General features: G+C 38.4%; 1 protein-coding gene and 1 long non-coding RNA gene across 3 annotated transcripts in view; one reads left to right on the forward strand and one right to left on the reverse strand.

Annotated features, from left to right (window-relative positions):
• Window positions 1–12,603, forward strand: part of LOC117945169 (MAM domain-containing glycosylphosphatidylinositol anchor protein 1) — a 166,944-nt gene that overhangs the window by 84,240 nt on the left and 70,101 nt on the right. The window lies entirely within an intron of this gene.
• The window catches only part of LOC117945183, a 29,149-nt gene that overhangs the window by 5,281 nt on the left and 11,265 nt on the right, over window positions 1–12,603 (reverse strand). Inside the window, exon 3 of the long non-coding RNA XR_004656751.1 lies at window positions 4,366–4,375. This is a non-coding gene — a long non-coding RNA (uncharacterized LOC117945183). The remainder of the gene's footprint in view (window positions 1–4,365; window positions 4,376–12,603) is intronic.

Below are 12,603 nucleotides of genomic sequence, written 5' to 3' on the forward strand. Positions count from 1 at the left end.
CGTTCACTTGTGTCAAGGCAATTTGGGGCCCTGCTGCTACACAAAACTACTTATTCTAATGGCTTTAAGTTTATCTAGTAGCTGTTTCAGAGGGTCATCACTGTCAATCTATGTGATGTTAACACTGTAGAGGTAAAAACAGTGCAGTATAAATGAAGTAAGCATTTAAGGATTTAACCGTCCCTCGAAAAAAATGTCAAAAAAGCGTAAAAGAACAAGACTTATAAACGTCAGGAAAAGCTTAAAAAACATCACGAAAGGTGACAAAATCATCAGAAAGCGTGACAAATATTGTTGAAAAAGACGGCCAAAACCATAAAAAGATTTCATTTAAATATTGACACACAAAACAAAAAGTTGCATGGTTGACAGAAAGACAACACAAGGATTAAAAGAGGTACTGCTACAATAGCTAATGTCGATTTGAATTTAGCTATACACAGCCAAGATCAAATCACAAAATGAATTAGGTCATTTTAACACAGCCACATCAAAGGTCTCCAATTAGTTTGACTTGAGAAGTTTCATAATTTGCTTGCAAATCAGCTGTATTTGTCAGGACAGATGGATGAGCAGATGGAGGTGATGAGCACAAATCACAATCAGCCTGCCATTACTTGCCAGACATATGCTTAATATGACATGTTACAATTACACTGTCACAACAGAGCCTCATTTATCCAAATTTCAGGCACCATCTAGTTGTGTCAGATTGCTTTGACACAGCAGAATATTAGTGATCCACATTTTAGATATTGGTAAGATCTAGGGTGACCACATGAGAATGGGTAAAGTTCGGGACAAGATGAGACGAGGGGGGATAACATGAATTTCAAAGCTCTGCACCAAAATAATTTAATGTTTTTATACAGGAACTCAACTGTCTGGCATGTAAACCCGAAAATACAAATAAAAAAATCTTTAAAAACATGAACTTAAGTGTCATTATGAAACATATAAAACAAACACAAAATGTTGGTCTGTACAGTTGTGCTGTTATGTACTTATATGTAGTTTGCTGCTAACATGCAGCATGACGTCTGACTGCAGTAACCCAAGGTTATTTCCCTATCCAGTCTTCCCGGTACGTGCAGAGACATTTTTGCTTTTTAGCTACGTGTTCATTGGATCTTGGGACATCAGCCTGAGCCTCCATTTCAACAATGAATACAGGAAAAATAGCAATTCCTTTCCTTCTAGGTAGGGCCTACTTACAATCATCAGAGAATAACTACTCAAGAGTCTGCTCTTGAAACACTGCTCTAATTTTTAGGACAGTTAGGACAACTGCTAGGACTACGGGACTGTCCCTAATTTTACGAGATGTCTGGTCAACCTAGTTAGCTCACTCTCGAAGCCTTACTTAACATTACTTAGGATTAGAGGGTAATCACAATCTGTGAAATCTCTCAAGGATTTTCCTGCTCTATGCTTCAACAATCACCACATATGTGTGCTTAAACGATTCACAATCATAAGTACATATCTCAATTTCCACAGTTGCAGAAAACCAAAGATCATATATCTTATTGGAGGCAGTAATTGAATGTTCTTTCTTTATAAACAAAGTTATTTATTACTGTAGATGTAATCAACTTAATGACACACAAAGCTATGTCATATGCTGAAAGAAACCATTTACATTCATGTTTCCCTTTTGTTCAAGCACTGCTAATGGCTATGTTTTCCCCATCATCTCGGTGCAGACCTTTTGTGGTAAACGCTCACAAGTGGATTACAGACATTTATTTTTCTGCTGAAATACCTTAGAGATTCAGGTCAAAATGTACCTGTCAATATGTTAAAGACAACTCCAAAGGGCTGCACTCTTGGAGTTTAAACAGAGGCAAGATGGTTGGTTTGTGTTTACAGTATATGGGTGACCTACAGTGGTGTTTTTGTGTGTGTGTGTGTGTTGGGGTGGAGGGTTGCATCGTTACATAAATGTGTTAAATAATGAGGCTTTGATAGAATGAGTTTGAGTAACTGTGTGTATCCATGCATGCACAGACACCACAGTGTGCTGCCCACTGTGATCTCATATAGTTTCCAGGGTTCACGGCGATTGAGTGTAAGTCACTGATAACGTGACATTGGTATCCACGACAGTTTGGGTTTGTCTACAGAAACAGGCCAAAGGTTTGGACACACCTTCTTTTTCAATGCTTGTCCTTTATTTGTATGATTATTTACATTGTAGATTATCACTGAAGGGATCAACTATAAATGAAATTATCTACTTATGTAAAAACAAGTGTGAATAAATGAAAACATGTCTCATATTCTAGTTTCTTCAAAGTAGCCACCCTTCAGGTGGTCACCTGAAATGGTTTTCTCTTCACAGGTGTGCCTTGTCAGGGTTAATTAGTGGAATTTCTTGCCTTATTAGTGGAGTTGGGACCATCAGTTGTGTTATGCAGAAGTCAGGTTGATACACAGCCAACAGCCCTATTGGACAACTGTTCAGAACCAATCAGCTAAGTAAAGAGAAACAAGTGGCCATCATTATTCATGGTCAAATAGCAGCTAGGAAACCACTGCTAAGGAGAGGCAACAAGCAGAAGAGATTTGATGTGGCCAAGAAACATAAGGAATGGACATTAGACCAGTGGAAATGTGTGCTTTGATCTGATGAGTTAAAATTTGGGAGCTTTGGTTCCAACCACAGTGTCTTTATGCGATGCAGAAAAGGTGAACGGATGGATTCTACATGCCTGGTTTCCACCGTGAAGCATGGAGGAGGAGGTGTGATGGTGTGGGGGTGCTTTGCTGGTGACACTGTTGGGGATTAATTCCAAATTGGGGGCTTATTGAACCAGCAGGGCTACCACAGCATCCTGCAGCGGCATGCCATCCCATCCAGTTTGCGTTTAGTTGGACCATCATTTATATTTCAACAGGACAATGACCCCAAACACACCTCCAGGCTGTGTAAAGGCAATTTGACCAAGAAGGAGAGTGATGGAGTGCTGCGCCTCCACAGTCACCGGACCTGAACCCAATCAAGATGGTTTGGGGAGAGCTGGACTGCAGAGTTAAGGCAAAAAGGCCAACAAGTGCTGAGCATCTCTGGGAACTCCTTCAAGACTGTTGACTGTTTCAGGTGACTACCTCTTGAAGCTCAAGAGAATGCCAAGAGTTTGCAAAGCAGGAATCAGAGCAAAGTGTGTCTACTTTGAAGAAACTAGAATATAAGACATGTTTTAGGTATTTCACAGTTTTTTGTTAAGTAAATAATTCCACGATTCCATTCATAGTTTTAATGCCTTCAGTGAGAATCTACAATGTATATAGTCATGAAAATAAAGGAAACACATTGAATGAGAAGGTGTAATCAAAGTTTTGGCCTGTACTGTATGTCTCCACCACTCCACACTGAGTCACTACATCACGGTTAACTCCTTTGAAAGCAGAGCTATTTGAAGGATTTCTTAAACAAAAGACAAAGGTAGAATGAGAAGGATGGAGAGGCAAAACAGCAAGGCGGGAAGGTGGAAAGAGAGGGTTGGGGGAGGAGGGAAGGAAGGAAGAAAGAAAGGTTGTATCAGTAAAGAAGAAAGGAAGGAAGCCCAGCAACACAGTGACATGTATAGCACAGCTGCAGACAGGTAAAACATACAAAAAAAAGAAAGATAATTGGAATAGAGAACGCCTGAAAAATTGTAATGTTGAAACCATCACACCATAGCTCTGGGCATTAATAAAAATGGCCAGTAGGAGGTTTTTTTATGGCAGTTTGCCAATAGCTTATATAGTCAAGCAAGGTAAGGCTTTTACTGTAAATCATTGTGCTGGGTGTAGACAAGATAAGGGCATTGTGTTTTACTGATTACAAAGGCTGATTGTCAGACACTGATTAAGAGAGGGTGGTGTGAAATCATATACTGTATATGAAGAGGAGGTATTCTGGGAGACATACATGGCCATGTGTAAATGTATTAAATCTACTGGGCAAGACTAAGAACACAATCAAAATCATTTAATCACATAATTATTTTCCTATTCTAAAATCTGTTGCCTTTTATTCGACACATACATTATCTGTACTGAAATTGAGTCAACTGAAGAATTTGGTTGCAGGACCACCATACTCGGCACACAGTAAGTGCACACATGAACACACACAGATACACATACAATGTGTGAAGGATGGCTTGGTTAAAAGCCATCTTGCAGGCCATGAGGAGATAAGACCACTTCACTTCCCCATCATTTGGTCAGCTTTATCTAAAGTGTGTTTTTTTCCCCATCCTTCCCCTTTTGTTTTTCCATCCTTTATTTATTGACTCTCTTTTCTCTATGAAGGTTACACCATGCAGTGCAGGCTTGAAATTATCCTGACCTTACCACGGGCTCTTGTAGCACACACAGATATCTTCTCAGGGAAAATAACCATTACTCTGGAATGAAGCATAAATCAAGTGTTTTTCCGGTGGTGCTGGCAATGTAAAAGAAAGGAACTGGAGGAAAGACATGTAAGAGACACTTCCCTAAGTCATATGCTATTACAGGATCAGTTGTAGAGTGTGAAGTACTTCCACCAGTCGAAATGTAGATTTTTTTCCAGTAGTTAATAATTGTTTTTTACGCACCAAGTATAAAAATATGTTGGTGGATGTGGGGCAGAAACAGAAAGAATACCATTACACTAAATGGATTTTGAGCCTGCTAGAACAACAATGCAGATTAATTTGAAATAAAGGACTTTATATTGGTCTTGTTTTCTTACAGCATCATTTATCCACGTTTGCCAATCTTTCCAGAGATTTTACCATTGATCTTTGTTAAGAGACATTAAGAAGAATCATTTTCGTTTCAGTCACTTCTTCTGTCATCGAAAAAATCTAATGGTTTGCTGATGGCCTTCTGTAAACTCAATTCAAAAGCGATAAAATGACATTACCACAATGTTGCAGTAATTAAGATGTCCAGCTGTCTTTTCAATATCCTCCACTTGATACACCTGATCAGATTTCAGCTTGTCCCTTTTCACTTGGCTGTCATCAATTTGTCAGTACTCACGGCCCCTCCGGGCCGATTATTGACACTGTGTTGGAGTGGAATGATGGTAGAAAAAGCTTTAATTTCAGTGTGCAAGCTTGAGAGAAGGTTTGATTCTTGTTATACATTATGTTTGTTTAAAGCTGCAGCGGGTCCATATCTGCTCGGGTTGGTAGTTCATTTTAGGGATATTAACGATAAATCCAGCCTTATGGCTAACTCCCCCGCAGGTAGATATTCTTAGCAAGTGGTACTTCTGTCTGACACCTAACCTGCTATGAGTTGGAAATGTGGGGCTATAAACTAAACAACTGACAGTGAACCTTTCATTTCATTTCCTTTAATATTTTTTACTGCCCTCACAGGTAGGATGGCTGTTCAAATTAGCCACTTCTCCCAAGCCAAAGGCCCCGCTGGGCAGCATCTGTATTCATCAATGCCATAAGGCCAGACCAATTGTAATATTATTTTATGGCGAAGGCATTTTTCATGCAGCCGGTCTCCAATAACTTCCAACTTAGATTTTATGACTTTTCTCTTCCTGGCTTTTTTCCCTTTTCAGTGTGTCTCTAAATACTGCACCTCCTGCTCATTCTAATGTTCACTCAGTCTCTCTTTCTCCATCTCTCCCTTACTATTGCTTCTAAAATTGACTCGTTCTGTGATTTTTGACCCATCCCTCTCTTTTCCTATACCACCCTCTTCCTGCATTTTTCATTTATGGCCAGCTGCAGCCAGCTGGGTAATGAAGGCAGTGTTATAAAGTATAGGAGGTGCCTCTGGCCAGCCTCACAGCCTGTGGATCAGCAGATAGACAAATTGAAATAGGATGAGGATGGAGACACAAGGGCACAGACTAGAGGATTAGACAGCCATGAAACATTGAAAAGATCCAAGATTAGAAAAATACAATGTGAACAAAGAAAGTCATGGCTGGTATGTAATGTTTACCTTATGTTACTCTGCCTTTGTTTACAATATACTATCAGTGAAGAGGAGAAAATGAAAAAAGGGAATTAATATCTGAGAAATAAAGACTAATTAAATACAGAGAATAATGCAGAGCAATTGAAGGGATGGAGTTGGCTATACAAGGGCTGCTCACTGGTCTTTGTTTAATGCAACGTAAAGCGCTTACATGTAAGAACTGTTTTTTAAATGTAAAGCAACCAGAAAATAAACCCATCAAAAATCTGAATCCAGCATCCGGTGGGTGCACTACTACAAACCCAAGGTGTTACATTTTGTTAAAAACAAGCTAGCTCTGCACTTTGGGAGTGGAGGAGGAGCTGGTAGGGGTGAGTGCCACACAAATCAGTCTGGAGAGAAGGCAATGACTATCACAGACACGTCAGGTTATTCTCTCTAATAGCATGAGCTCTGTGAAGAGTTAAGCTGTGGGCAGTTTCTAAAATAACACTTGGAGGCCTGTTGGTAGTCTGAAAAACACATGTTTTGGCTTAGAGTACAGTAGATCCTTCATGGTGTGGTTTGACTTTTGCAAAAGAAGGACTTTGTCTTTGCTGTAAGGTCTCACACACACTTTGGTCTTCCTAAGCTCCCTCTTTTGTTATTTTTCTCTTATATCTGGACTCATATGTTACAAAACATGGACAAACAGCAACTATTTCTATCCCAAAAATCCTTCAAGTAAACCAATTACACGTGCAAATTGATTACTACATTGATTAGCAGACATGTACTGTACAAAGATAACAGTGTGAGCAAAACAAGTTGACATGCAAAAGCTCAAAAAAGATGTGTGTGTGTGTGTGTGTGTGTGTGTGTGGGATGAGTTGTGATGGGTGTTATAGTAACTTTTAATGTCATCGTTTCATCACATTTAATCATAATTATTTGCTCAGCCAGCAATAGGTGTTCTTTTTGTATAATGCATCAATTTATTATATGTAATGTTTCACAGGTATGTGTCAAGTTAAGATTTGTTAAATGGAATAGTGCTTTATGCCTGTTCAAAATGTAAATTAACATTTCAAGTGTTTAGGTAGAGCAGTTAAATATTTAATAAGTAAGCATGGGTTTACTGCTCGGGGGCATTTTGGTCAGATTTTGTTATTAGCTGCCGTTGAGAACTGCCGTACTTTTGACCTGCCGGATATGAGATTATATATATATTATATATATAATATATAATTATATATATTTATATATATATATATTATATATAAAATATTGGGTATTACCATTGCTCTAGGCCTTTAGGGACTAATTGTGACGGTATTGGACATTGAGTTATATGTATTATAATCTGGCTTACTGGATCTACAGTACTGGATGTCCCTCCTATTCCACTATCCCCAACAATACAAGAAAATACAAAGTAAAGAACACACCACAGAAACTCTGCTTGTAAAATCCAAATTGACTCTCTACAAGTAAATACTTTCTAAAGTGGTGATTATTTTCCTCTCCTGGATGAAAATGATACTCTTTCCCATTCATTTCCTAAGGCTGTCATTTTTGACTTTAAACTAAAAAAGTGTGACCAAGTTGAAAGTAGTCACAATTAATGTTATGTGTTCAAATGCTTTTTGTGAAAGATGTCTTAAGGTCTTGGGGCAATCTGATGAAAACGGCTATATTTATGGTACGGAGAATGTGTAAATTGGTAATTTTTGACTGGAACAGTGTTAGAATGTTAAGACCAACTAATAAGAGTGACAAAAACTTCTTACACAGACTGGTGCATGTTGGGTTTTCCAGCATGTTGTTATCCTTGGGAGTTACCATCCTCTTATTTATTTATCCGTCACTGTCCGCTGTGACAATGAAAAAATGAAAGTGAAGTTGAGCCATAATACCACTTCAGTATCTGAGCCGGAATCCACAAAATTGGTCTAGAGTTGTTTTAATAAAGGCATTGTGCAGATTGCCCCTGAGTCTGGTGTTTGTCCCACAACATGAAACAATAAAACACAAGCAATTTGATCATTCTAACAGCAGCAACAGCCTGTGCCATTGTGTTTGTGTCTTCCATACACTCTATTACTGTGGTCTACAGTGCCCTGCGTGCCACAAAGCTAATAAAATGTACAGCAAGTCAAGGGGTTGGCCCCTGCATATGGGTTGCCTGGTTGTGCCCCTACATGTGTTTTGTGTGTGTTTCGTTTCGTTTTGTTTCGTTTCGTTTCGTTTTGAGTGTGTATGTGCTGTTTTTTCTCCATGGCTCCCAGCTGTTATACTGTGACCCAGCCGTCAGGTGCATCCTTTATCCACACTGCTCCCCAAAGATAACTTCAAAAGCAACGTACAGGTACACATAAAGACCTATGTGTGGAGCACATACCATCAACTGTTAATATTAATCGACAAAGCATCTGGTTCGGCAAAGTGCTGCAAATGTGAAAGTGCCTTGAACCTGCATTCTATCTGAATTCCAGCAGGGGCAATATTTGCGGTTGCAAAAGAAGGTCGGTTTCTGTAGAAATCTATGAGAAAGTGATCCACTTCTCACTTGATTTATTACCTCAGTGAACATTTTCTCAATTCGTCTCAATTGCTAGGTTCAAGTCTTCTGTAATACAGAATGATGTTCATTTTTTGAATTATGGTCTTGTGAATTTCAAAATCGGCGATAAAACAGGGGGGGATTTGTGTGGCTATGATGCGTTTGCCAGTGAAAGTGTGTAACATAACGTGGCTCCTTCCTCACTCTTCCCTCTCGTCTAAAATCGTCACATCTGCAACCAAGATGGCTGCACCCATAAGGGCCAACTCAACAACTCATAGCAGATCTCCACAAACCAGTGGTTGACGCCACACATGCTCTGTCCATTTAAAATTAACAGTCTATGGCACATACTTATGTATAGACATATTCATGTCTGGATGCATGCACCCATATTATTGCATAACAGTGTGCAGGTTTTTTTGTGTGTATTTTGAGTTTGTGTATATGTGGTATTTTAGCCCAGGAGACTGAGCAAGTGAACTATGCCTATTTGTCCCTTAATACCCTCTTTACTGTCACCATGCTGTGCAGCTTCACTGTCACACTCAGGGTAAATAACCATGCCCAAATTAGTCATTTTATGGCCTAAAATAATAACTTCACACCATCTTGAAAGTTTAATACCTTTTCCCAGGCTCTTTGCTGACAAAAGCATAATTAAGGCTTGTACATAACATTCTGGGCCAACAAAAATACACCACTTTCAGCAAATTCAGAAGTGTTAGTTTGGGGGAAGACTAATTGTGTAATTTCTTCAGTCTCCTGTGCCTTGCTGTTAAACCTAACAATACCAGAATACAACACTACACTACTGTGTATTGGACTGCAGTGCTCTTCTTATTCTTTGTAATTGTCGGTAATGTTAAAGGAAAAGAAGGACAAAAAATGTGGTTATTGTTCAGTCTAGTTCAACACTTTTATTTTTTACTATGAATGAAATCTATTGTTTTCCTCTGTAAAGGGCTTAGTGCAAATAGCATTGCTGTTTTTCTATGTACCCATAAGTCCAATTCTCAGATTGTATACTAAGATGTTAATATTGCTGGAAAGGTCTGATCTCAGTTTCAACTGTCCTCTCTACCAGGATTTGTTTTTGGCTACTATCTATAATCTGAAGAGAGAGACAGGTCCCTGATTAGCGGGGTTAAAAATACAAAAGAGCAGTGATTTTTGTCGTTATACTTAAAAAAAATCAGAGCAGAAAAAATCTGCCTAAATCAATCTTTACTTCTCAGCATTGCATTTTAAAACACAGGCAATGTGCTCGTTATTTCCAAATGTGGGCCTCGTGCATGTTTTATGTCCTCTTTAAGGCGATGTCTATGAGCAGAATGTTGAATAATTGACGAGACGCGAAGCTGGATCAAACGGCAAGTCTGCTTCTGTTTGTGCCTCTCTGTATGCGCAGGCTGTTCTCTCTGTGCGTGTGTCTGTGTGCATGCATGTGTATTTGTGTGGTGGATAGCCTATAAGTGTGTGTGTGTGTGTGTGTGTGTGTGTGCGTGTATGCGTGCGTCCGTGTGTGTGCGCGCGCAAGGAAAAAAAAGTGTCAGAAAGAATTGGTTGTTTTATTTCTGCAGTGGGTGTGATCGTCGCTTTTTACTGGAGATCTAAATAAGTTTGGACTTGCTGTTTAAAGAAACAGATTAGTTGCAATTTTCTACATGAGGAAAATCATATTTTTGGGGCTTTTCAGCTGTTATGCACCAGTTTTAATTACATCCAAATGTCCATCACATAATTACTCACTGGAAATTATGTTTTCTGTTTCCTTGTCTCAAAAACTGAATTTATCTATCTAATTTTCAGGATTTTATTTAACATAATGCAATTGTTTTTGTTTAAACATGCTGATAAAAATAACAGAATGACTAAATACTTACATATCTATATATCCTTAAAGATGGGAAAGGTTGTATGTTATAGCAGTGAAGAAAAATAGGTGCTTTTGATTTGGACATGTTATTATTCGAAATCAATCACTGACAATGGATAACAAATCTTTTTTTGTTTTCAATTCAAATTTAAATCCTAATGCTCAGAAATGACTTTACTCATTTTCAACGTTCTGAAGATCATTTTCATATATGAAAAAAAATGTTGTCTTATCCAACACTTTAGTTCAGTCTGAAAATATCTATAATCTGTTATAAACTATAGTTATTGTATAGATTTGTCATTAACAATAGCCTTCTTTCATGATCAATTGTTAAATGCGTTGGTGATCCTCTGACTTTTTACCTAGCACCATCATCAGGTCAAAATTTCAATTTTTTGGTCTAACTGCAAAATTCATAATTAATGTTAACAATTATGTTATGTGCTGTCTGGCAAATTTTAAATGCTAAATGCTAAATTAAGACAAGGACCATGGTAAACCTTATACATGCTAGCATCCGAATACATTAAATATAACTGTCCTTACTCACACAATCACATCCATCAAACCACCCAACCACACACACGCGCCAAACACACACACGCGCACACACAAACACAAACACACACAGCGCACCAAACCACACCTTATTCTCCTCCATTGCACGCTCACAGTCAATTGAACCTGTCATCTCCTCTTTGGTCCCCTAATGGCCGTCGACTCCGAGAGAGCTATTAGAGTACAGGACATGTTATTGGAAATCAAAGAGGATTTGGAGTCTAAAGCGTCCTCCTGCAGGGGAAAGCACCCAACAGAGGTCAACTTCTTACAAAAACACACTCGGTCAACCCTGACCGCTCAGATGGATTGCTTCTGAGTAAATCTCTGTTTCCATCATCGCCATGGTTACTCTGGTTATTTCTGAGTGATTTTTGAGGTGCGATTGTGATAACGTGATGGCACGCGACATATCACTGTGGGTCTATAAATAGAAAGTGTATATACATACAACTGTCTGTGAAATTAAATCATTGCCTTTCTTATTTCTTCCACATCAATGCTCAAGATTAAGTCTACTTTTCTGGGGTTTAGAATAGGATTATTAAACTTTTTTTTTAAATACATCAGATCATATCCTAATAAGGTCCGATGGTCTAAATACAGAAACATGCTGTATTTTGTTGTTGCCAAGCATTTTCTCTGCTGGGTTTATTGCATCAGCGTAGTCACTAGATGTCCAGAGTTTAAAATTCTGATCACAATTCTGATCATCTGATTCCTCAGATAACAAGCAAACAAGTCTGTACAACAGTGCTTTTTTCTGCTAGTTAGTGTGCCGTGAAATTTGTATCAAAACAACCAACATTGTTTTCAAGAGCAAACATAATTGGAATACCTGACCAAAGTTGCAGTCAGTCTAACCCTTTAGAGAATACCTCAAACAAATTGGTAATTTTGAAGTACATGCTGCCGCATGAGAGAGTTCCCTGCATCAGTTTTTGATATAATTGAGATGAACTGGGACCTGAGAATATTCTTAGCAAAGACCAGAACAATTCTTGGCAGTCTCTAATTATAAAATAAGTTCATTACCAGGCAGCTGGTCTAACAGGATCTTGCCTGATCAAGACTGTATGGAACTCAGTGTTTAATTGCCCCTTTTGAATTAATTTGTGTCATCCAGATAACACAGTATGCTAGAGATATTCCTTTTTTTAAACTTATTTTGACTTTACTTATTTTCTTTGTTAAAAAGAAAAAAAATAGTATGCAAAGTCATATTCATGAAGTATGATTTTAACTGGTGTTTTCCATTATGTCAACATTTAAAGAGCATAAAAAAAGGAATGGCAGTTTATATAGACAGCCAGTTATCCAGTTCCCAGCTGCTGTCAGGTTGTGCTCTCTAAGTTTATGTTGACATGAATTAACAAAGGACCAAGGTAGCTCAAGGTGAACGCTTTAACTCACTGAATAGATTTTAATCCAGTTTGGGAATTACATTGTATGTTATGGTATTTTTATTTCACGCCTCTCCCAATTCAAACAACCGTACACTATTTGAGACTTTCTCCTCCTCATTTGTTCAAGCATTCAGTGTTATAATTTATTTAATTTGTTAAAATTTATTACAGTGACCGTACCAATCAGGACGGGAACAAAGTAGGAAGTTACGCAACGTAGTATTGATACAGAGAAAGTCTGCTTAGAGCGGGAGGGGGGGTGGGTCAAACGAACCCAGGACTTTAAC

This window comes from Etheostoma cragini, chromosome 1 (genome assembly GCF_013103735.1).
Source record: "Etheostoma cragini isolate CJK2018 chromosome 1, CSU_Ecrag_1.0, whole genome shotgun sequence".
Classification (NCBI taxonomy): Eukaryota; Metazoa; Chordata; class Actinopteri; order Perciformes; family Percidae; genus Etheostoma; species Etheostoma cragini.